At 32.6% G+C, this 26,325-nt stretch overlaps 1 protein-coding gene across 1 annotated transcript in view; it reads left to right on the top strand.

Moving 5' to 3' along the window:
• Nucleotides 1-7,568: 7,568 nt before the first annotated feature.
• Nucleotides 7,569-26,325, top strand: part of LOC142323618 (CTD small phosphatase-like protein 2) — a 93,849-nt gene continuing 75,092 nt past the window's right edge. Inside the window, exon 1 of the mRNA XM_075363489.1 lies at nt 7,569-7,630. The gene's annotated coding sequence lies outside the window, so the exon portion shown is untranslated. The remainder of the gene's footprint in view (nt 7,631-26,325) is intronic.

Below are 26,325 nucleotides of genomic sequence, written 5' to 3'. Positions count from 1 at the left end.
GATAAATAACAATTAATACCTGAAAAATTCTCTTGTCCTCCAACATTTCCCTCGTTCTTAACGCAGAAGCTCTGATACAAAGCTGTATCGACAACGCTACAGCTCGAGTATGGGCGTAACGCTCTGTCAGGAGCTAACCGAAATCACGCACTTCAGCTGTTTCAGAGGACCAATATTCTCTCATTTTTTGGCAGGCTAAATAATAAAAACTTACTTCCCTTTCTTGAAGGCATACTATTTTAACTTCAAAAAAAAAAATTTTAAAAGAATTTTATAATTCGCTAATTGTGCCAATTTAAGCTACTACCAATAACAATAATAAACTAATAAAATATTAAATATTTTACAGATATTCTTTAAAGAAAAAAATTACTCGTTTTATATCATTATATCTTTGTTACCATGGTGACAGAAATTAATTAAGAGGATTAATCTTTTCTCTTCAATGAATATGTTTAATATCTTAATTCCCGTTAGGAATATGGTGATAATTCCAGCTGGAGACGGTGACCAAGCCTCTAAGGTATAAATCTGCTACGTCTTATTAAAATCTGTTTAGCAGTTTTTGCGTGATGCGCGCACAGGGACGAACCTAGTTATTTTCAATGGCGGCTCGTAGCTAAATTTTTTCTGGGCCTTTTCCAGCCCATGGTTAAGGTTTTCTGTAAAATAAAAGAACCGAAAAAATGAAACAAATAGAATAGCTGGAAGCAGGATAATAATCAATTCTACACTTTATCACATTCAAGAATATGGGGCACGGTTTTTAAACACACTGTGCTTAAAAACCACATTCGGTTTAAACGAATACATAATACAATATCAATACAGATAATATTTTTTTTAGTATTATTTGATAATAATTTAATAAAATGTCCGCTTAAAAACACTATGATCCAACGGTGCTTAATTTAAATTTCTATGTACACAGAAACAAATACATAATTAGTTTTTTTTTACTAATTTCCTTCTCTTTCGACCTCCCAGCGTGTTTTTGGACAGATTTGGCAATCAAAGAACACTTTCTTTCGGCCATCTTCTGATCACCACTGAAAAAACAACTAAACCGCTTTCATATTCCTTCCACCGAATAAACTAGAAAAGGGAACGAACAAGGAACGTTCCATACACACGCGGAGTAAAAAAAATACTACCTTCCACCAGCACGCCAGGGTCGACACTGCGGGAGCGACAGTGCTCTCTCTCCCTTAGCCTCTCGTGCATTTTCAAGTATAAAGAAATAGTTAAAGAAAAAAGGACTCATATTAAATATTTTTCAATACTGTAAGGAGTCCTTTTCAATATTGTAATAAAAACGTTTGTAGACTACTTTAACTAAAACGAAAGGAAATTAACTGATGTTAGACATCTCTGATATAATATTTTATCTTTTTTTCCCAAATATATTTGGAAAATATTTTATTAAAAATGATGGGACTATTTTTCATAATAAAAAGTAAAAGTTTCAAAAATATATAATCCTTGAATTATTATAAAATTTGTAACAAAATATTACAATAATATAGAAAATAAACCTGTGAATTGACAATACTTTCTGTACTACGAAATACCTAATGCTTTAAATACAGTCGACCCAATTGTTTTTGACATTTAATACAAAAATAATAATTTCAAAGATTTTAAATTTGCAAAACTCATGTAAATTTATTAATACAAAAATGTTTAAATTGTTAAAATATATTTTAATATTTCAAGATTTTTATAGCAAAATAAATTATTCATTAATTTGCGTTAAAATTTGGTTGTTCAACACAATTATTTGCAGTATGTATTAAATCCAGTATATAATATATATCCAAAACATACAATCAAAAAACTAAATAAATTTATTTCTGACGTGACCTATGTAATGTATAATAATGATATAGTCAGTTAAAGTATAAGTATTTTAACAAGACCGGTATAACGGACCTGAGTAACGGATTCCTGCCAATTAAAGAAGAAAGTAGCAGAAAATAACAAATGAAAGGAATCCAGAAGGGGACTAAAAGGAATCCTTCTTCTAAGGCTAACAGGTCCGTTTAACCATCGTTCTTTGTAATACTACCTGCTGACACACCTTTGCAGTATGAAAAGATGTTGTTCAATGAGAAAAATTACCAGACCAGAGTAGGAATTTATGGGAAAATAGAAAGTCTCTGACGATCATTTTCACGCTTCTACTTGGGTCTGGTTCTGCAGGTCAAGAGGACAGGAGTATAAATACTCCAAGAAAGACGAGTTAAGATCAGTTTTTAAGAAGCGAGTATTAGCATGTGAAGCGAGTATATGCATTATCGCGTGCTAATTAGCATTAGCACGCGATTGTAAGACAGCGTTATCTGTCAACTTGTAGTACTGAAGGGTGTATAGTGTGTTCGACATGACGCCACAGGCATTCCAGTTTGGACATTACATGAATACAGGAATCTGTTCCGTGAGTTACCGATAGGAAATTAGCGAAAGAGATAAAGTACTGAACTCATTCATAAACTATAAGGTAGTTTTATTAATGAACAGAAAAGGCATTTGCAGTAAAAGAACTTTAGTCTAATTTTACCTTCCTAGTAATATAATACGAGTTGTTAAAGGTGTAAATATTAGTGATCATGATAATGTCTTTTAGTGTAAATATTAGTGGTAATTGATAATGTCTTTTGACTAAATCCTGGTTTTTAATATTTAACTACCTGTAAATAAATTCTGACCTTACTTTAAATTCTGTTTTATATGTAATTATTGTTTATTATTATTATTATTGACACTTATTATTATTTTTGTGGTTGTGATTATTATAATTATTTGATTATTATTGGTCATTTATTATTATTACTGTTGTCATTATTATTGATTTGTTTTATTTTATTTATGTTTTTAAACTAATAAATTATAATTACATAAACAATTTCAATTGTCAATCTCTCAATATCCTGATCGAGCCACGAACAAGTAACAGTATTTATTTACACACCGAACATACAAACCCTGTACTGCACATTATGAATTTTATATTCAAATGGTGCAGTACCGGTCACCCAGAACAGATAAGAATTTAATCCTTCTAATGTCAGAACTTAAATTTTAGAATTACTCAGCATGACAAAAAAATAAATGAAGATGAAAAATACACCTGCCGAACAAAGAAAAATTGAGGGAAGAATAAGATGCCTCACCATAAATGCTTGTATAGGATATATGTTGCTGTAGACACAGTTGCTGTTAGTTGGCTAGATAAGTTGAGAATGCTGGTCATGACTTCTTCAATAATATGGATCAAATGGGTGATTCAAAATTGAAAATTATTGTTGTTTTGATAAATCATAATGTATGCATCCATATAAACCATTGATTCCCAAAGTGGTCCAGGTGGACCCCCAGGGGTCCACGCGAGACTTGACAGGGGTCTACGTTGGCGTGACAAAAAAATGGGGTTCACAATTCGTGAGCGAAATTGGAGGAAATATGGTAGAAATGTAGCTGCAGGGGATCCACCAGAACCAGCAAAATTTTGAAAGTGGTCTATGAGAAAAATAAGTTTGGGAACCTCTGATTTAAACAATAAAGAATTTTTTTTAATTCTTAGGAATCTAGGATAAAAGATTAATTTACTCACATTAAAAACTGTGATTAAAGGTACAGATCTACAGATTACCAACATCAATAACTTATTTAAAACCCGTCTTAATTTTTTGTTATTTTATATAAAAATATTAAAAACTGCTTGAACTTTCTTTTTTCTGAGATTTTTAAGGTAAGTTATTTATTCTATAGGAATGTACAAGATCACTGTGAAATTCTGCTTATCTTGTGTTAATTTCGATATTCCTGAGATAACCTATGTTAGTGCATGATATACCCTGGATATTTTGTATATTCTGAGATATGCATTACTCATGTGGGAGAAGTTTGGAATGTCCCAGAAACATCATGGGCTGTATGGGGAATTTTTTCAGTTGATGTTATTCACCAATCGTATCTTTTTTGTTCAGTAATTCACACATTCAAGCATCTCTAATAATTCATTGAAATAGTACATTGACTTCAATACTGATAAGAATGGAATCAGGACTGAAATAATGGTTTTCAATTAACAAATTTTTTCCATCAAAAATTTCTTTTCAATCTAAATACACTCTTAGTCTGGTCTATAAAACTCTAAATCTGATCTTAATTCTAAATCTTATCTCTAATTTCTTTATTCTAAGAATTAAGAAATTAAAATCACTGCAATAAAAAATCTAACATAATCTTTGTGTCTTAAGTCAAGTCCCTGTCAGTTCTAAATATATCTTTTGGATTAAAGGTTTTTCTGAAGTAATCATCATTAAATTGGGTGTCAGCAAATGAAGTGTCAAGGCTAAGATAGTATTCAAAGCTCAATCCAGCCCAGTTGCTGGTACAATAGCACTCAGGCATGGACATTATGAATGCATCACTTTTCATCCATAAACCTCATAGATTTTATGTGAGGATAAAAACCCTTACATTAGTATGCTTGGTCATTATCCATTTTATTTTCACTCTTATACACTCCTCCTCTATTAGAATTACACCTTCAGAGCTTACTTTATTTGAAATTGGTGGAGTATTCAAGTTGTCAGATTGACATAAAAGGCGAGAGCAATGCTTCTCTAATCCAGTTCTCTCCTTGTAGCCATCCAAGACTCTTGAACCATGTGTAAGAACTGGGTTACAAGAGTTATGAGTTACATAGTAAAAAATGAATATGTCAATTATATTTCATTGATACCTCCTTATCCTACACCAAATTTCTAAATTTTAATAAAATCCTCCAGCAATTTGAACTCTGCTATTAATTTCTAATTGATCTTTCTACCCTGAGTTTTTATATCTTCAACAGCTAAAACTTTTAACTATTTATAGTGCTTCTATTTGTATAGGTAGACTGTTACTTTCTTTTGATTACTCCATGTGACTAGAAAAATTTTGCTTTGCCCTATGTAAAAGATTTCTTCTACTTCAGCAGTAACATAATTTTGGAGTGCAATAAGATAATGACTCTTTTACTTAAATTGTATAACTGTATAATCATACTGTTATTGACCACTGATCGTTAGAAAACAAGTGCTCAAATATCTTTATAATTTAATATGAAGAATCTTATCAATTTCACTTTGGATAATTTTCCTCATGGGCAATTTCATATTTTTCAATATTAAATGAGTTTAACAGGTTACAGCTGAAGAAAAAAAGCTGTGGGAATGCAAAACCATTAAAATTTATTCAAAATTCATTTGAAATCAATTAGATGTGTCATTATTCTTGTCCCTCTAACAACAGAAATAATCTATGGTAACGAATTGTTGTGGTAGATAGTATAAAATGTTTTTATAAAATTGTTTGTAATACAGACAATATTTATTAGCACTGAACTGTATATAATATTACTCTTAACATAATACACTTAATACAATAACAAATGTGCACACTAGAGTCCTTTTAAAGTGGTTTTACTGTATTACAGTGTTCTCTGATTCAGTTAGATGATCAGCATTTTTAAATGGTGGTCATTTAACTTTCATTATTATTTTCTTTTAAAAAAATGTCTATAACCCAATAATAGTGTATGATAAAGTTGAATGAAATACAGTTGCATTTAGATGTCAAATACTGTAGCCTTGAGATGCAATAAACCTTTCTTCATTCAGTGACAAATCCAATTTATAGTTCTTAGAATTTAAGATTAATCACATGCAACCCAAATGGTTGTTTGCTACAACTTAAAAGTTTTATGAATTCTGAGACTAGAAACAAGTCAGACAAGTAAATGGCACATCCATTCCAAAGAATAACAAGCATCTGATCTCTGTCTTGCTAGAGTGGGAAAGGGCCAGAGTGAACTGTTCTCTTGCTTTCTTTACTGAACCAAATATGTAATTGCAAATCTGTTATTTAAGCCCACAGAAATGCAGATGAAATTCAGATCACCTTCTTCATGGACTGGCTGTTTAATAAATACCATTATTCTCAAAGAAAGCATCTTGACTAGTATCATTTGTACTTCATATTCTTTACATGTGTCACTCTAATGAAAGAATGATAGATAATGATTGAGATGGATAATGTAAAATTAAAAATTAATATACCCTTTCAGTGGGAAAGTGATACAAATGATCTATATAAAAAAATATTAAAAGGCCAAATATATCCAGTCCCAGTTCTGATATATCCTAGCCCCATGCATGAATGTTCTACTGTCATATCTTTTTATTCTAGCTGTACAATAAAAAAATAAATCCTCAAAAAATTAATAATTAAAAAATATGTTGTAATGAGAAATGAGGGCATTATAATTATAAACTATATAAAATGATACATTTCAAACTGAAGCACATTTAAAATGTCATTGTTGATAACTAACTACAAAAGTAGTTGAAAATACTTTGTTCAAAAAAGGCTGCTAACTGAATTCATTCCAATTTGTCATTAAATATGAATCATTATTAATATTCTTTATTCCCACGTATCATGGACAGCAAGAACATTGTTGAAATATTTATGATTTTATTACAACCGCACACACTCACACACACACATAAAAATTAATTTGTTTTATTTTTTAATTATTTATTTAATTTTTAATTCTGCTAATTTTTTAAAAATATTAAAAAAAAATATTTGTAATGAAATTATAACTAGTAGTGTTAGAAGAGCATATGTTTTTATTTGCTTAAAAAACTGAAAATATCAGTTATGTTACAGAGATTATTATGCATCTCCAGACCCTTTTTATAAAGCAATAACTTTTAATCGGCCTTGAGCAAGATCAGTGTACAAATTAACATTAGGATATCAGAATTAAAACGGTATGTATGGCTTTGAATTTATGTGTTTGAATTTGCATATTCCATAAACTTGTGGTTTTCTTCGTCATGTAACAAATTTATTAAGCTTTTTTTCTCTTTACATTCATTCCGCTTAATTTATTCAAAATTCTGTTTCAACATAAATTATCACATTTGTGTGTCAACTAACCAGGAATCCATCATTTACATAATTATAATGCTTTTATAATATGCAGAAAACGATGTATCATTGATCAGTTTAAAATGCGTCGTTTTGTAACTCTTACAGTATTTCTAGATAACCGGATTCCAACTTTTAAATGACTGCGTATATTTATAAGACTGCATACATAGTTATGTAATTAGTGAGTAGCTTTAGTGAATTCGTTACTTCAATATCAGTCTTAGCTGGAGTTTCAAATATTTCTTGTACGTAAATTATTTCGTTCACTTTAAACCACACCAGCCATTAATTACGAGTGTCAACTTGTCTTTAAGTACACGTTGGTTGATAGATTGATTCATATATACCGGTACATAATTTTACAAATATTTCGTATATCAATAAATCAGTGGTAAAAACTTTAACTCAGACATTTCAGTTATTAACTTTAAGCAGTACATTTAAATTATGTAATTTAATATAATTTAGTTACATATGTTAAGTTAATAAAGTATTTTTGGTAATAACCTACTCACTCCAATTACGTTTAATTTAGAAATTTATATTTTAATGGGTATACCATATTTTTCTGCGTTTTGGTGGCTGTACTGTTTGTTGTGGTAGCGTTTTGCTTTGGTGTGTTGTTGCTGCCGCTGATTTTGTAAGTTTTATTGTTTATTTACTTTATTTTAGAAGTAATTGTTTAAAGAAACACGTTCTATAAGTATTGGTCAATGTTATTTTTATTGGTTCATCGCATGTTTTTTGTTAATTTGTTAAATTCTTAAAAATAATTATTTGGCGGTTCAATGTTTTGGGTTCATCGGTAGCCATGTTGTTTTATTCGATCTGGTGATGATATTTCAATAACGCGTCTGAAATGATAGAACTTTAATTAACTGCTGCAGAAAGTTTGGTGTTACCAGTTTTTAAGCGTTTTTGTTAATTATTCATTTCTTTTGAATGTCAATGCGTAGAAATTCTGTGATGTTAAATAGTGTGTTACCCGCCTGTATTCAAATTGAAGGGTTTTTATTTGTAATAGGCGTACTTGCCTATGCTCTGTAGTTATGTTCCAATGAACTCCAAGTTAAATATAAAATGTAGTGTTTATGTTTTAAGAATTTCTTTGAAGTTCATTCAAAATATGTATTTAAAATCGATTATTTCTATTTATGAATTGTGATAATTTTTTAGAAGTTAAATTTTAGCAACTGATGAGTTTGATATCGTTGGTGGGTATGAGTGGGACGGGAAGTTTGGCGTAAAGTATTTTTCTGTTTAATCTTACTGGTATTTGTTTATTTCGTGTGTAGTAATGAACACTTTCATCTATAGTGAAAATATGTTGATTGTAACCCATGACAGCAATACTGTTTGATATTGTCAAATTAAAAAAAAACCGAAATTATTGGTATAGTGTTGAAGGATTTCATGTTGTTATATTTAGGAAAAAGTATAGAAATGAAAAACTAATAGTTTATTTATGATTGCTGTAGTCGGGAGATCAAGTTGCAGTTAGGATTTCAATTTCAGAACATAAATGTTTTAGTGAATAGCACTGTGTGTTTTATTTTAATTCATAGAAGTGTACATCTGCATATGTAGCTGCATATCTAAGCCATCTGTGACTAATAAAAAAGTAAAAACATTAAGGAAGTACAATGGGGGATAATTCTCTACTATTTGTGTATCAGCCTTAATCCTCTTACTATCAAAGTATGTTGTTTATTATAAGCTTAACATATAAAATATGCAAATGAAGTGTCAGGAAGAATATAATATGTAAGAAATCTAAATTAGAATTCTTCATCAGAATCTGTGTTATCATTGATATAGTGGTTGTTTTTCTATTTGTGGGTTACTGTCATATGCTTTTCTAGTTACCTTAAATAAGTAGTCAATTTTTTCTTTGCAGTTTTATTTTATTTTAGTATAAAATCCACCAGGTGTCCAATGAGGTGGTGCTTGGTGTTGCCATATCTTGATATGCTGCCTCTCATTTCTATCCAGTCTTTTTATGTGCTGAATGTGTGCACCTGAATCGGGATCAAAAAAATGTAGCTATGGTTCTGATATTGACAATAAGATCCTGGTATCCTTCAAACTGAAAGCAATTATGTGTTTTTCAGCAATCTAAAATAATAACAGATCCAGGGCATGTATATGAGCGATTGGTAGTAGTGTTTTGTGACCATAGGTGTAACTAGCACAAGAAAACATTTTTTTGTGCTGTTCATAACCGCAAAAGACCCGACTACTACCTTCATCAACTCGCTTACAATTATATTTTCTAATTCCAATTTTTGCTTTTTTGATTTCAATGATAGGCCCTGACTTTCAACTATCTAAGATTCTTATGTATTGCTACAGTAGATATCTGCAAATAACTACTCCCATCTACAACTGTTGTATTGGTTATATCAAGTTCATTGAGGACCAATTTGTCTCTAGGAGGTCTAAGCAGTGCCCAGTAATCAGCAAATCTATAAGTAGTTAGTTCTTTTTACACAAATTATGGTGTTCAAAGTATATTTAAACGGTGAAATGCACTTAAAGACACTGCACTGTTTTTCCTTATGTTTATCTACTGTTTGTACACGATTAAAACACAAAACCATGTTTTTGTTTATTTAATGTCATACGCATCACAGTTTGCACGCATTTTATTCACTGTAAAACTCCATGATCATACAAAAAGTTCAACAATATACTATTATCACCAGATAATTTTATAAAACTTATTATTGTATTTTTGCAAATATTACACATAAACATGATATGATGTAAATAGCAAGCCATTCTGCTAGGAAATGACTGATATCTAACAACGAGAAACCACTTCACAAAACTTTTACTTTGACTTTTAAAAGACCTAACAGTTGACTTAGAATATATTGTGGCTTTCAATTCTTTTAATTTGCTGCTTCTACGTTCTAAAGAGACATTATATTTCAGTAGTAAGAAGATTTAGGTTGATAGATAATAGTAGAGAATTACCCAATGGGTCTTGTGGATCTAATGGTTGTTGTACTTAAATGATTATTCCAGGCCTAAAATCTTTTAAGTTTTTCACTCAGATTCCATACTGAGTCAAGATTATGTGTGCTTATCACAGAAGGAGATACATTAATTTGTTGCTTTACATTATCTGTTTCACTTTTCTTAAGGCTGTGATGATATATGCATCTGAGATACAAAATACGTAAATTGGATGTATAATAGTGATGTTCATTACATGTACAGGCCTTGTGATGAACAGAGTTAAGTTATCACTTGTAGAACTAAATATTGCCTATATTTTGGTGGACATAGTGTGCCAGTAGGGGTTAACATTTGGTTTTATGAAAAAGGCAATTGAAAACTGAAATTTTGCTGCTGTTTTTATCTTTTAAGTCTGATATGGAATCCCTTGTAGTTCTTGAAACTACAAGGGAAACATACAATTAAACATACCATGTTTAATTGGTTTCTCTTGTCGATCCACAGTTACAGTACTTAACATACATATCTTTAGTAGTTATGAAAAAAATCTTGTTGTCTGCTAGAGTGTTGTGTTATATAGACAGATATTTATTAAAATAAAGAGAGTTTAAATTCAGAAATTTGTTATTTGAAATTAGTTGTGCAGTGTTGCTAGATTATTTTTTCTCCTATATTAATATGTGGGTTAGCCACAATTTAATTTTATAGTAGCATAAAATTTTACTGGTGACAGAAAGAATTGAATTTGCAAAATTTAAAGATTTTTTTATACTTGTGTAAGTGTGCTAAACGATGCAGTGTAAGTTGTTCTGTAACAGTTTTATTAGGAAAATAAGTTTTCCCAGTTGAAAATGCCCCATTCACCTTAAAGGTTTTAGTCTTACAGTTATACTAGAGTCTGACAGTGTTTGTATGTGCATTTTTATTGTTTCAAATAAGCTTTAGAACCACTAGATGAATTTATTTTAATGGATTTTGGAAGGGTTTGGGATAATTTTCTATTCTAGAAAACTAATGATTTTTTTTTTTTAATATAAACAATCTTTCTTAAACTGAAGAATTATAAGTTTGTTCATTTATGTGACATTAAACTGCTGTGGATCATTGTAGTTTTTGGCTAAATTAAATCAGTATCTGGTCTGAAAATTATGAAAACCATGAAGCACTTCTACTTCTGCATATGCCACATGGTTTTGTTTGTGTTGTGTAGCTTAGACAACTTAGTCCCCAGCTATTAACCCACTGGGTTGGTCTAGTGGTGAACGCATCTTCACGAATCAGCTGATATGGAAGTCAAGAGTTCCAGTGTTCAAGTCCTAGTAAAAAGGCAGTTACTTTTATACGGATTCGAATACTGGATCATGGGTACCGGTGTTCTTTGGTGCTTGGGTTTCAATTAACCACACATCTCAGGAATGGTCGAACTGAGACTGTACAAGACTACACTTCATTTACACTCATACATATTCTCATTCATCCTCTAAAGTAATACCTGAATGGTAATTCCCAGAGGCTAAACAGGAAAAAAAAAGAAAAGTCCCCAGCTATTGGTGTGGGTGACTTCAAAGCAGTAAGAAATTTTTCACACTTGTAGGCTGTAAATTTCAGTTTTACAGGATTTTGGTAAAACTATAAATGATGAGTAACTGAGAGTATTAGAAAAAAAATACTAGAATTGTTTCCTTTTACTGATCAACCAACTTCATCCTATTATAATAAAAGTAGACTTTTGGGTGACAGGGGATATTTAGAAAGCCCATCATGTTTTGCATATTTTTAGGAATCCTGTTGGCTTGATTCCCCAGTTATAACATGAGTGTCACTATTCATGTATGTAACTATTAGTTATATATTTAACAGTGTGTAGTGTAGACACATGCTTTTTATAATACAGTAAAGGTTCATAAATCCTCATATTGTCATTGGTCAAAATGTTGACACAACCAGGGCTTGTATTAATAAAATTCTTTCTAGTATGAAAACAATTTGCTTGGTGATTAGTGTAAAGTATGCTTTTTTTGTTAGTCAAGAATTTGAAATGACTGATTTAGATGAGATTCCAAAAGAATAAGGCTGACATTTTGCATATAATAGTGATTTAAATTAACTTTTAGTGATGAGATTAATTAATTAGCATTAAAGAGACCAGCTTAAATTTACCAAATCACTTCTTTCATATGAGTAAATAGTCAATCACCATTGTTGTAAGTAGTAATTTTGTAAAAGAAATTTTTGAGTAAATACATGTTACAATATTTTTCATGTTAAAATATTGACATTTTGTTTAGATGACCCTTACTCTATGTATTGTTGTATCCTTTTGTATTAACTTTATTTTTCGTTATTAATTATTATTTGAAAATGCAGTATTAAAACGAATGTTATTAAATTTATCACATAGTGAAGCATTTATTTGTATTTTTCTTAAAATCGAATAAACAATCGAGAAAAAACACTTCTCTTTACTTTTAATGTAAAAGTGAAGTAAAAATAACTTGTAATACAAAAATTAGAAAATTGTGATAAAATGATTTATTTCTCTCTTAGAAAGTGCGTTACTGCTTTATTAAAATTTTGATCAAGTAAAATGAAAAAACAAATTTTTTTACCTCAGTGTATTTCTTCAGTACCTGATAAGCTGCTGTCTGTTTAACTATTCTCATCAATTCCCAAATTTATCACAATATCCTCAATAATATTTTCACACAAACTGTCCCGTTTCCCATGGTTTTTCTTCCTTAATTACTCATTGAATACAGTTTTTCAAAGCATTTGTATCTACTCCATTAACACATACAAACACAATTTGTGTTGTGTTATGTGGAACTTTGAAGTTTCTGATTTTTGGGTAGAAGCATTAGGTTTTTTCAGTTTTCAGGCAATGGTATGTTGCATTACTGAGGAACAATTTCTACAGTTTTTTAAACCACTGCAAAAATTGTCACCACTCATTTCATCATGATACTCTTGGGAAGATCAGGATTCAAATATCCATAAACCACCATTCAAAAACTCAATTTCACTTCCCGCATGCATTACTATTAATTTTTTTACTTTTCCAGCCAGGGTTTTTTAGCCCGGTTGAAAAATATTCCATAAAAGTATTTTTTGCCGTCTTTATTTCTTTATCCAGCCATACCTTTTCCCATGCATGTTCCACATTGATCCAAATTTCATCTAGATAATAAATTGTTGTCTTACCCTCTTCATTAAATTGCCTAATTTCTCTTTAATATTCCTTATGCGGTGAAATAATATTGTTCAATCATTAAAGAATTATTTTTTCTGGACATGAAACAAAATCATTGGTTTTAAAATTTACTTCTAGAAAAATGCGGCAGTTTAGAATTTGTATTCACGGAATTTAATATTTTGTTTACGTTAGGAAGCTTGTTATTGAAATAAAACAAATTAACTTTTTTTCTGATAGCGGTTTTAGTAAAATCGTCCAACTTTTCAATCGTTTTCACATGCATTCAAGTCTTTTTAGGTCTAACATGTTTACTATCAATTTTGTGTTTATTATATTAAAAATTTTCTTTTGCTAATGCCTGTTGCACTACTTGCTTTTTGGGCAGTGTGTCTGATTGCAGTATCTGGGTAATCTTGTTTTAAGGTTATATATGTGTTGCTGAATACATTTTTCAGAGCTACTTAAGGGTTTTTCAGGTTTATGTTTCACGACAGAATCACTCATTGTTAAAACCGGATTGGTACAAAACACATAAAAACAGAGGGTAAAGTAAAATTAATGAAAATTAACACAGAATAAAACTGCAATAAAAATAAAAACTATAAAACTGTATTGTATGAAGTAACATAACACAGACTGAAATACTTGTTTCATTAAACTGAGTAATGGTGTGAAGCATTACAAGCAATGTTGTTATTGTTAAACATCAATAAGAAAGACTCAACAAAATTTTTAATTGCTTATTATAAGTTTGCCCAGACAAGTGATAGCTTACAGTACATTTTTATACGCATAAAACAATAGTTATACTTGCACATGGGAGTGACAGAGTGATTCATACTGTACTACTGAAATATAACTCGTATTTGCTGAATTCATATTTATATCTGTTGCACTGTTTTGTGATGCAATAATTAGCTATCAACATCCGATTTATTGAATTAAAAGAATTTTAAGAATTTTTGGTGCACATATTTTATTCTTAGTGTTACTTTGTGGTTATTTCCCAAATTTTATTAAGGTTACTTATTACAGAGAAAACTATATTTTTCTATCTTATTCAAAATACTTGAGTTTTTTTTTTGTTTAATATGAACAATGATAATTTGTTTCCCTATGTGTGATAGAAATATTTTACTATTATGTCTTTCAGGTTTGATTAAGGTATTCTTCATTATATGAATTGCAGAGTTCGTTATTATTATTATTATTAATAATAAGATAATTGTGCTGTCACTTGATATGAGATTAATAAGAGTCTTCAAAGCTGGTCTGTATCATTAATAGTTGAACTATTGTATGCGAATAGTAGTATTCACACATAAAAGAATTCACATAATCTATGTGTATTATACTTCTGTTTATAATGTGATCTCTGAGGAATAGATTATATTACTAATATCAGCATTGAAATAGTCAGTTAAGCCAGAAATCCTGGAAAATGGGAGAAAGAAAAGCATAAATAAAATTTTCATTAGATAAAATGAGAACACTTAGGTAGCTACAGTGATAGAATGAGCTTAAGAGTTTTTTTTGTTAATAAAGTAGTTTTACTGGTACAAATTATTCAGAAACTTGTGAATATTGGCCTAGATAAATCCATATTTTTTGATCTGAAACCACAAAAATCAAGTTTTGAGATAACTCTTTTAATCCTTGCAATACCATCTACTATTGTTTAGTTTACAATGAATATTTCAGTTCTGTAACGTTAACAATTGATCTGTGTAACATCAATAAAAAGATGAATATGTGCCATCGTAATCTACAGTAGTACCACTCATAATCATATCATCCACCCATTTTATTACCTTTTGAATTGAAATATTATGTTATCTATATTATGTTAGTTTATTTATATAAAAAAAAAGAAAGTGGCCCGATTGAAGCCACCCTAATTGTTATATTAACTCATAATCATAAACTTCAAGACAGCCTGTTGTGCTTTAAAACCTGGTTCATCTACCTATTCTATCTTTCAGATTGTCTTTAACTCATCCGTTCTTACAAATGCAGACACTCGGAACGAATGAGTCGGCAGAATGAATGAATGACCTTTTCAATTTCCTTAATAATCCACGTTGTCAGAATATAATTTTCTTTACGTATATCATCCAGATATACATTCTAGGCCTCAGTATCTATATTTTTCTTTCCTTTGCTTCTGTGTGTGTTTCCTCAGTGTTGCATTCTAATACACGGTCTACTTGTTTAGTGTTTGGTCTTTGGTTTGTCTTATTACGATTCCATCATAAAATTTATTCGGCGCAAACCGTAAGCAATACTATACTGACTATGATTTTAATACTTATTGAAAAGAAAAAATGCGATTAAAAATTAGCTGAAAATATTGCTAATATATTTGTAATTTTTTATTTTCTTTGGTTGCCTCTACATTCGAGTTTAGCCGGGGCGTGCAGATTTTGCTAAACCCTTTATTTCGGTTTGATGTATACTGTATAATGTATAATGAATATATAATGTTGATGTATAATGAAAATGTCTGCTAACGTAGTGGTTCAGCGTAGCTGGAATATTCATTGTCATATTTTAAATACTTTAAACTTTTTATTTCTTAGTAGTAAGCAGTTGTTAGTTTACATTTAAGTTTTCAAAAGAGTTCTCATACTGTTGCAGTACTGAGTAATTGTATCAAATCTAGCTTCTTTTTATTCTGTTTACTGTGATCGCCTATTTATTAATGGCTCGTCAAAATTAAAAAAAAAATTAATCTTAACAGATCTTGAATATACTTTTTATATGCTTGAAATGTAGTTGGGTATGATTCAAAATGATCAAGTGTTTTTTTTATGAAAAACTTTTTTTTAATCTTAAAAAACATATGTAACAGACACATTACGTAGACTTTTTTCATTGAATAATATTTTATCATTCGTCACTTTTTTTTGTCTCCGGGACCACTGTTAGGTATTGCTTCAGAGGATGGGGTGAATGATTTGTAGCGCGTGTGAAAATGCTATGCCTGACCGGGATTCGAACTCGGGACCTCAGGATGAAAAGCTGAGGGGCTACCACTCGCGCCACGGAGGCCGGCATCATTCGTCACTTAAAAAAATGTTATCTATGGAACTTTATTATAAAGCGATAATTCATAATTTTAAATTGAAATGAAATCTGTGTAGAGTTATTACTGTAGATTTATTAACTGGCATAAAGTATTATAAAATCATTAAACATTGCTAGACGGTTTGAATAAAATTTTTGCATTCCGATAACATTAGTTTAATATGCCGTTTTACAGAAAAACATTTCTTGTCTTTAGTTTGCCAGTCCTTATGATGTTTATTTATTCCTGTGAGTATATTTGTTTTACTTTTATTGATGATTTACTTCAAAACTTGCGTTAACAATTTTTTTTGCTCTGTTTATAAAAAGGGTAAAGTGATCGTACTCGAAGACTAATTTCACGGAGGGTAATTTCAGGCATTATTTGATTTGGCATGAAGTAGCTGCATTGTTTTTGAGATAATTGTTACAAAAAATAATATCGTTTTTGTTTAAGATTATTGTTAGATTAGTAGTCATTGTTTAGCTTACGTCTGTTTTTAACAGCTGTGTGCTATATTTGGGTTCCAATATACAGTGTCTTGCAGCATTGCATATGTAATGTTCTTGTGACTTCCGTTTACTGAGTAAAAAGAAGTTATAGAGTTAAAATTTCTTGTTCTTTTTTGTTTTTTAACTATCATAAATTTTCTTGTCTTTAATTCTTAAAATTTACTTAATTTTCGCTGGAACTTAATGTTATATTTTTGTGGTACCTTTTATATTTTGTATTAATTTAAAAATAAATTTTCTAAAGATATATTATTTAATTTTATTTTTATGTTTGAAATTTATACGATAGTAGTTAATAAATTTAAGGATTTATATGAAGAAACTCAGGGTTTTATTGCAATAAATGTCTAGTGCTCTTTTTATTCTGAGACTAGCAAAATATGATTTTATTTAAATAAGATTTATTATTTCACTTCCAAACGTGCACCTTACCGATTGCACTCGTATTGTTAATTCAGTTAATTTGATCTTTCTCATTTTATTTACGATTAAAATTATATAATTAATTCAGAATGTACGATTCAAGTGATTTACCTTTTTTCTGTTATAGCTTTTTTCTTTTTTGAGGGTTTTTAATTTTTAGTGCTTGAAAACATAATTGATCTAATGAATGTGCGGTTGTTATTAATCTCGGTATTTAAAATTATCTTTAACGTATTATTATTAATTCTGTTTTAATTTCAGTTCTCCCATAATTAATGAAGTTGAGCGCAGTCAGTTCCTTCTGGGCTGTTTTCATTCGAGTACCGAAATTTTTTTTTTTTTTGACAAATTTTGTATTTGTCAAAATTCACCCAGAAATTAGTAATAGATTACACGATTTAATTTATGTTTCTTAAAATCTTTTGCTAAAATGTAACTCATTTTTTTTGTGTTTTCCTAAAGGAAATTTTGCTCAAAATGTTTCTTATAAATGCTATTGCCGCTTTTAAGGTCGTATTTGTTTTTTAGGATAGCGTATGTTTCTCTAAATAATGTATATTTCCTGAGTAAATTAATAGAAAAGATCATTTTTTCTAAGAGGCTTATACGCTCGTAAATATTCGACATCCGCTTTATAAATAAGTCGACGACAGTGAAGATTTCAGTTTAGGTTATTACCACTCATAGTGGTAATTTTATTAAAATTGGTGTGGTCATTCCTGTGACCACACAGTGGTCAATCCTAAGACAGACAACACAAATCAAAATTATTCACCGTTTGACTTCGGTTTTATGTAAAACCTGAAGATTTAATTAGAAATGGATATTTTTTTGTAATCGGTGAAGTGACTGAACTTTATAATATTACAGATAGAACTTTAATATATGTTTATGGCATTATTCGGAATATAGATCTTGATTCGGAAGTAGCTACTCATGATTATTTTGATTTTAATGGGTCTCTTTATTACTTCTTTTACTTCCTTGCACTTTAATTCTTCCGTCTTCTGGTATTATTGGGTATAACCTCAATTTTTCTTTTTCATTTCTTCTATACGAATTAAATTGTTGCAATGAATTTCCCTGACTGGTTATTTTAAAACCGTTGTTAGAGATCGTAGGTTCTAAGGTAGTTTATTCTTTTATATAACTGTTTTAGAGTTTTTTGTTTTGGGGAACTGAGAAGTACTCTATGTATAAAATATTTGATTGAAGTGTTTTTGTAAATGTATTCGAGATAATTTTTATACATGAACGTATGAAGCGATTGAATTTTAATTGTTCCAATAAATTCTATTACCGGTTTGGATCCTAATAGTTTGTCTTTTTTATTTAAGTGTAGGGGTTTCTGCGATTATAAACTTGATTGGAGTTACGTCTAGAAGGTCAAATATTTGTGAACTTCGCATTTGTATTATATAATTATTTGCGCGTTTTCTGTTCTGTGATCACTGACCATGATTTTAGACATTTGTGATCTAATAATTTGAATTACTTACGTAAATGGAATATGAATGGTGATAATTATTTTGCGTTTTTTCTGTACGTTTAAATGTATTCGTTATTGCGTTCAACTTTGTTGAAGACGTAGTAAACCTTATTAATTTACATAATAATCTCATTACGTAGATATTTTAAGACGGCAGGTTTTGTCATTTTAGTTCTATGACTTATCTTAACATAAGATAACTAATAGTAAGGTGGTAATAAGAAGGCGTTATCGTGAATTTTATTACCGATTCGTTCACAAGGACATTTAATATCTGCGTGATGAAATAAAATCCTTTTACTATAGTAATTTTTTTATTAGACGTAATAACTAAAGGTATGAATTTAACCCGAGGCTGATTTATCGACGGTTATGTCTAAGGTGATACGATGATATACGTGATGATGGGACCTTTCTTGTTAAATAATATGTAAATTAAGTGCATTGATCTGTACTTCGTAGAAGTTCGGTTTTTTCTTTCTTCTTTTTTTACATTACATACTTTACTTAAAATATTTAAATAATTTTAACGTACGGGATATCAAGTAAATTGATTGTTTTCCTACTACTGTAAAGTGTATATTCGTAAAATTGAAGTAAAAATTCAATTTTCATATGCATTTAATCCTACTAATTTTTAAATAATTTAAACTTGTAATGATGGAAAAATGTTTGACGAATGTTACTTTATTTCACATCGCTTGATTTTCTGCCGTTTATTTGTTAATGTTTATCAAGGACAGAAAATTATTTCTTGCGTCCTTTACACAAGAAATAGAATGTGTTAGCTACATTGTTATATATATTCCCAGATATTTATAAACGTTTACAAATTTGCATGACGGTTAATGGTTTTATTTAACTGTAATAAAATCGTACTAATTTTTTGTTGTTGTATTAATTGAGGCTTCGTGTGAAAATAGTAGTTTATTTTAGCGGTGATAGAGTAGTAATTCGATCGATTTAAAAGAATAAATATCAGTGAAACTGTTACATTGCATTGTTCAGTAGTGGATATAGGTTTTTGTTTTGTTTTGCCGCGTGTCATTTTTTGTACGTATTGTGATATTTTTTGTTGTACAGCGCGCGTAGTGCAACGGACGTGAGTCGGGTCGAGATTGACCTTGGGATGTAGACTAGCGTTGTTGCCAACCTGACCGACCATCTTCTACCGTGTTGTATACGCTAAGGCGGCGTGATGTCTGGTTAACTTTCGCTATTTTCAACAACCCCCGTACACATTTCGTTAATAATAATAATCATCATAAACTGCACTTATTTATTATATTTTTTATTTTGGTCGTTTACACAGTGTTTATTGAATATGAGAGTTGATTTAAATATTTCGAAAATACTTTTTGTAAAATCTGTGTATTTAGAACAACATATTTCTTGCTCGCTTTAATTCCACATTATATTGTTCTGCGATTTGTTTTAATTATACGAATATATGCGCTAATCTACCCTACGAATTGAAAGCGTAAGCAAATATTAATTATACGAAGAAAAAGGAACATATATAAAATGTTCCTAGTGTGCCAGAATATGCATCAAGATTTGCAACTAGCTCCCGAAAAATGTACGCAAGCTGTATAGTAACTAATTGCGTTAACTATATCCATCTTATGCCGACCACAATGGAAATCGTTAAAGAAAAAGAAAATTTGTTTTCTATCTAGGCAAACCAGTTAAAACCGGGTCTTACTTGTATTACGATAACGTGTAGCGGTACGTAGGGGCCTTTTCACTTGTATCTGCATCACGTATCTGTATCTTCTCTTTTATAAAATAAAACCGACATATCTCACCTTAACAGTATTATGACGTTTTATTTGCGAGTGTATTTATGTTGTGGGAATTCAGCGGCTTTAGCTTCGGTATTACACTATTACCCATGTGAAGATAGAGGTGAAATAACTTCCGGACATGATCAGTAAATGAACATGGTTCATTACGCATGTGTACCTGTAATAGATTGGAATCTGTATTGACATCCGACCGTAAAAATTTGGCTTTGGCCCAATCAACTGGAAATGGCTGAAGACAAAAATTTAATAAATTTTATAAAAGTTTCCTTCCGCCCTTCCAGTCAGTCAAAATTAATGCCATCTGCGTTGACATTATAATCGGAAATCATTCAGTCATGTTAACTAGGAATAATAATTTTTATATAAAAAAAAAAAAATATTAAGACACCAAACGATATTGCGATCTCGATCAATTTTATTTCGTTCGAAGGCATACTCTTAGAAAACGTTTAGAAAATTTGAATATCTTTCCGTATGTTTTCAAATGTTGTTCATGTAAGGGATTTCATAAATGCTGAGATATTATTGCAATTAGGTTTTTCTATTTCACTTTATATAGGAGTATTTTAATTCTTTGTTGTGGCATTTGCTATTTCATTATTGTTTTAACGTTATGTTTAGCCTGATTCTGTTAGCCGGAGTTTCTACTTGTGATAGAATATTAATCGAAAAGCTGTTCATTAACCCGGCTCGGTCTCTTTAATTTCTAAATAGAACGTGTGTATTTTATTATTAGATTACTTCGGGAAAGCTTTTCTTGTGGTACTCAGCTCTTGACGTTTTTCCCCCACTTCTTTTTTCCTTTATATTGTGCTTAAATAACTTTATATGATGCCTCAAATACAAAGAAAAAGCCACGCTGAACGTATATTGAAATTAATTGGGAAATAAGGAAACGCTCTGAAACCGCTTAAAAACAGCTATTTATTTAAGATCTAACACCATATACCTATGTTACCATCGTTAAAGAATTATAATCAGTTGATATTAAAAAAAAAATTATATATATATTATTTTTTTTTATATATGTGTTATACAGTAATATTTAGCTTTTAAATTCAATTAATTTATTATATTTCTTTAATCGTAAAACCCGTTTCAGGTCTACCGCAGTTATGAGTTGCAGTACCTGGAAAGCTTCTTTTTCATTTAGTATTAGCAGTCATTTGTTTAAAGTTTTCTAGCATATTCGCAAGTAATAAATTAGTACACGAATAAAATTTTGTGTTGAAAATATTTTTATTTCGTTTATCCGTTCCATATCTTACTTAACCTCATGATATCGTTTCGTAACGGATCTTTGTCGTAAGTTTAACGATGGACGTATTTTAATGGTTTAATCGGTAGTAAATTGAGGTCGTTCGGGAAACCTTTGACTGAGACACCGAATACCACGGTTATCGATTTTAAGTTTCTAGAACTCGTTGGTAAAGTGTTCTTATGGCGATGAGTTATCGAAGAATGCACCCGAGTTAGTTTTTCGTTACTGATAACTACGCCTCTTCGAAGTCGACAATGAATGACCTTCAGTTTCTTACCTAAACCGCAAAGAGAATGTAAACGGGGAAAAATCAAGATTTATTTATTATTCATAGAGCCATTAGAAGGACAGCGCGCGGAAGTGCACTATAATACCGCATACGGTATTATAGTTAGTGAATTCTCAACAAAAAATCCACTAATGTTACTGCAATATTAAATTTTAGTTTAATATATTAATAAGTAAATATAACCCGGTAGCAGTGATTTTGAATTTCATTTGTGTACAATTAATATTTAACCCTTTTTCCTTTTTTTTCCTGTGGGGCGGCTTTGCAATCAAGTAATATTCGTTCCAGGGGAGGATCCTTGCGATTCTAATTGGACCTCCCCACCTACCGGCTGTATGTCCGGCATGGCATGTCGGTCCACCGGTTCCGGATCTTTTATATCACTTCGTGCCTGCTTCAAACCGTTGGGGCAGGGGGATCCAGGCCCAGCTATGCTAATCCACCGGCTTGGTCTAGTGGTGAACGCGTCTTCCCAAATCAGCTGATTTGAAAGTCGAAAGTTCCAGCGTTCAAGACCTAGTCAAGTCAGTTATTTTTTCACGGATTTGAATACTAGATCGTGGATACCGGTGTTCTTTGGTGGTTGGGTTTCAATTAACGACACATCTCAGGTATGGTCGAACTGAGACTGTAGAAGACTACACTACATTTACATTCATACATATCATCCTCTGAAGTATTTATCTGAAAGGTAATTACCGGAAGCTAAACAGAAAAAAGAAAGAAGGCCCAGCTATGCTATTCCCGGGCCCCCACTCCACGGCCGGGACTAGGTCTTTCCTTTTTTTCTGACTCGGGGAATTGAGAGTCCCCGTCCCTCTCACTGCCGCCCATCCATACAAGCACGGACGAACGGTTGCTCAGCAGGAAGCTGTCCCTCCTTCCCACGTCTTTTGAGTCGCATAGTGTCCCCCATTGTAGGAACTTCTTTTCTGTTTTTTTTTTAGGATTGTAATAGCTAGACTCTCAATCTTCTTCCAATTCTCTATGTTCGCCAACATGAACTTCACGGTGTTCTCTGGGGATAAGACATTAACATGCAATATCTCTTTCTCATCCTTTCATCGTGGGCAATCGTAGAAGATGTGTTGCGGGAAATCTATCTCTCCGCAGTAAACACAATTTGGGAATTCCCTTCTGCCAAAACGAAACGGGTATTCCCTGAATCCCCCATGATTGGAGAGAAGCTGGGAGACATAATAATTTACATCTCCATGACCCCTCCCCAGCCACAGCTCCAATCTCGGTATAAGTTTACGACTCCATGCCCCCTTCTGTGTTCTCTCTCAGGCCTCTTGCCATTCTTAGGTCAACATCTTCGCCGCATTTTCTCTTGGCATCCACTCGTAGATTATTTTCCTTTGAAGGACCTGGAAATAAATTTGGGGGACCCCCGCCAATACACCCGCTGCCTCGGTGGATATTATTCTGTACGTCGAGGTTATCCTCAATGCTGCTCGACGTTGTAGTGTTACCAATCTTTACATTCTTCTGTCTATTTAATGCTACAAACCATGCTGGAATGGCGTACAAAGTTATTGCTGTTGCCGCAGACATCAGAAGCTGTCGTTCAGCCGCATGCGATCCCCAACTCGCTTCCATTTATCTTTCCAGGAAGTTAATCTTTCATTCCGCTTTGTTAGACACTGCTAGCAAATGTTTATTGTATAGTCCTGATTGATCAAATCATACATTTGATCATGGGGTATCGTACGTATTTGTAATGGGGCATCGTACTAATCGGCGTGTCATCAACCATCACGTTTATTTACCGAATTTTGCGGCAACCAACTATTGCAACCACTCTAGTCCACAACCAAGTGCCCACTTTCTTTATTGTAGCATTTGCCGCCCTCTACACATTTTCCTCCGTTTGACCGGCTACTAACATTGCTAAATCGTCGACATAGACAATCAATGAGACATCTTCCCGGAAGCACAACCTCAACACCCCGTTAAAAGTTATATTCCAGAGAAGGGGGCTCAATGCAGACCCCGTGGGACGCCGCTCTGCATATAAAATCTACTTCTTCTTCCGTAGTAGCTAACAGTTCTCTTTCGTATAAGAAGTCACATATAGTAGCTTGCAAATAGGAGATAATGCCTCTTCTCCTTAATTCGTCCGTTACCACCGCCCATAGTATGCTTACAAATGCATTTCTTACATCCAGGAGGACCAGAAGGGAATCTTCCTGGTCCTGTAGTTGCCATCTCTACATGTGTCGATCCAGCCAGTTACTTTGCGTAGTGCATCAACAGTGGATTTCTCCTTTAAAGCCAAGTTGTGGCTGTTAGAGACCCCTCGTCGCATTTAGTTCTCATATCCTACCGGCTAATAATCTTTCATACAGCTTGCCTAACACAGGCAGTAAACAGATGGGCGGTAAGTTGGTTTCCGCCGATCTGGGGCCGGCTTGGGAATGAGTAAAATCCTTCCTTGCTTCTATGTTGCAGGGAATCTGCATTCTTCCAGAGCCTTATTTAGGGTTTACAAAATAATCCAGGGATGTGTCTCCCAGGCTTTTTAAGACCACATGCGGAACCCCATCTGGACCACGGCTCTTATTGCTGATCCTGACTAAAGCCCGACGTATTTCGTCGATACCAAATCTTTTTCTTTCATTACTAGTTATCTGCAGTCTTTCCGTCACCTCGGTCTGGAATAGGTTCTGTATCGCACGCAGCGTCTGTCCCTTAGATAATAGTGGGAGGGGCGTACCGAATTTCTTTATCAGCACGCGGTACGCCCTCTCCCATGGGTCGTAATTGAGTTCCATCACGTTCTTCTTCCATGCCTCTCTTTTCAAGATTTTAATTTTGATACACAGTTCTTTCCTGATGTTTTATGTAGTATCTTCCCTCTTTCCACGTCGTCCGGTCTGTTTCTTCGTTCCGGTTGTAGTCGTCTTCTGACTGCCTGGGTGGCGGCTCGCGGAGTCGCTGTCTCGTGTCCACCAGTACACCTGTTTTCTGTCACCGTTGAGTCGCGGTCTTAAACTATCACATTCTTAAAGTCTGTAGTAGGTCTTCAGGGCTCTCGTTGCTTAAGTCTTCCGCTTTAGCCCCCACCGCCGCCGTAAGAGAAGATTTGTGACGGCTTCCACCTGGGGTAGTTCTTCCGCCCAACCTGGTAACCCAACTGTATATCAAATATAATGGCGCTGTGGTCGCTTGAAAATTCTTCATCCAACACTGCTCACGAAGATACTCTATGTATAAGTCTATCCGGTATTGCTATGTCAATAACTGAGCCATCACCGCGCCCTACAAACGTTTGTACATTAGCCGTGTTTAATACTGTAAGGTCAAAGGCTCCTAGTAATGTCGCCAGCCGATAGTCCTTCTGGTCGATCTCATCCCACTCAGCTCCATGCTTTCCGCATTGAAGTTGCCCGTAACAATTACCGATAGCCTCGACGTCCGCATTACGTCTAAATCACGTATGAACTCCTCAAACTGTTCATCCCCACTATTGGGTGAGGTGAAACAGCTAGTAATAAATAAGTACGCATGTACTTATTATTATTATTGTCATTGCAACAAAACCTCTGCGTACTGTCACATCTAAGATTGCGAAACAGTTAGATATATTTCTCATGGCCGTGTCTTCCTCTTCATCTACCTTCCAGTTCTCCGAGGAGACCGTCCACTTGTTTGGTTTCGTGATTAGTAGAAAGTCAACGTCTTTCTGCACAGCCGCCCACCAAACTAAATCATGGGCTGCTTGTCGTCTGTTTACATTGAGTTGTAAACATTTCATATTCTGCGCTGTCTACATTCCCGGCCTCCGGTCCGGTGCTCATATTTGTCACAATCCAGGCATTTCATGTGGTCTTTACAGTCTCTGATCCAAGGCCTGCGCCGCCGCAGTTAAAACATAAATCAGTGCGGTTGGGCCCACCGCAGTTCGCCGCTACATGTTTAAAACTCCAACAATGATAGCACCATTACATCAACTACTCATTATTTCTATTCGACACGAATGCCAGCCTATCTTAACTCTATTCTTCTGCTAGTATCCTCGGTCCTCGAGGGGGTAGAAAGATCGTATCCTTCTGGGTCTCACCATATTCGGGTCTCATCGAAACCACGCAAACCGGAGTGTCGGCTCCCGTTAGAAGTTTAACCGCTGTTTCCACCTCGTCTGCTGTGGCATGTAAATCTAAATCCTTGACCGCGATAAGCCACCTTAGCGTCGTGTGCTCTTTCTTCTACCACCACGTTCTCCAACTGTGAACCTAACATTTTACTACATCCTCTCGTTTGTTGGTTGAATCTCTTATCCTTATCTCCATAGTATCTGCTCTGCCTTTTTTTGCTGAAAGTATG

Source organism: Lycorma delicatula, chromosome 4 (assembly GCF_047948215.1).
Source record: "Lycorma delicatula isolate Av1 chromosome 4, ASM4794821v1, whole genome shotgun sequence".
NCBI classification, from domain to species: domain Eukaryota; kingdom Metazoa; phylum Arthropoda; class Insecta; order Hemiptera; family Fulgoridae; genus Lycorma; species Lycorma delicatula.
Note: the sequence above shows the minus strand (reverse complement) of the source record. Positions and strands in the feature narration are given on the sequence as shown.